Consider the following 942-nt stretch of genomic DNA (forward strand, 5'->3'; position numbering starts at 1 on the left):
TGCCACTAACTCCAGCCCTCTACTGCCCCGGCATAGACCAGCCCTCTGCCAAGCCACCGAGGCTCAGGAATGCCCAAGGCACAGGCCCGCCCACTGAGGCCAAGGCCCTCCCAAGGTCCAGACACTCCCACTAAGGCCAAGGCCTGCCCACGGATTGGTCACAAAGGCCCAGGACCAACCAAGGCCAAAATCGCCTACCCGTGACCACCGTGTAGCCAGGTCGCTGAGGCCCAGGGCCCCTGAGACCCAACCTGCCCTCAACCGGGTCCCTGAGGAACAGGACCCCTGAGGCCCAATCCACCCAACCCTCTCGCTGAGGCCCAAGCCGCCCGATGCCCAGCTGCTGATACCCAGGCTCCCGGAGGCCCAAACCGCACGCGTGAGGCCCAAACCACCTGCCCGAGGCCCAACCCTCCTGCAGCCCGGTCACTGACGCCAAGGCCCCCAGAGGCCTAAACCACCTGCCCTAGGCTCAATCCACCAGCCCAAGGCCCAAACGGCCTGCCGCTGAGGCCCAGGCCCAACTGATGCCCAAAAAAAGTTACTCTGAGTTGAGCAATAAGGAGTGTGAAAAAGGAAGACCACAACCTGATCACACCTTCCTGGAGGTAATCAGAAAACATAAAAAAAAAATTACCAAAACACATAATTAATTACTAGGGCCACAGATAAACGTTAAACATGTCCAAGAAGCAAAAGCAGATGACCATATCGGCACATGTCCAGAAAAAAGATAAAATATGTGAGACAAATGAACCAGAAGTAGATCTTCTCTCTATGCTGGAAGGAGGGCAGGCCTTGGAGATACCTGAGAAAGAATTCAGAAAAATGATTATAAAATGTCTCAAAACACTTTACAATGGAGTTGAGAAAAATAAGGAAGAAGTCAGAAAAGCGCTACAGGAACAATCAAACAAGGTAGATACAGCATTGGTAACAATC

Source organism: Chrysochloris asiatica, unplaced genomic scaffold (genome assembly GCF_000296735.1).
Source record: "Chrysochloris asiatica unplaced genomic scaffold, ChrAsi1.0 scaffold00652, whole genome shotgun sequence".
NCBI classification, from domain to species: Eukaryota; Metazoa; Chordata; class Mammalia; order Afrosoricida; family Chrysochloridae; genus Chrysochloris; species Chrysochloris asiatica.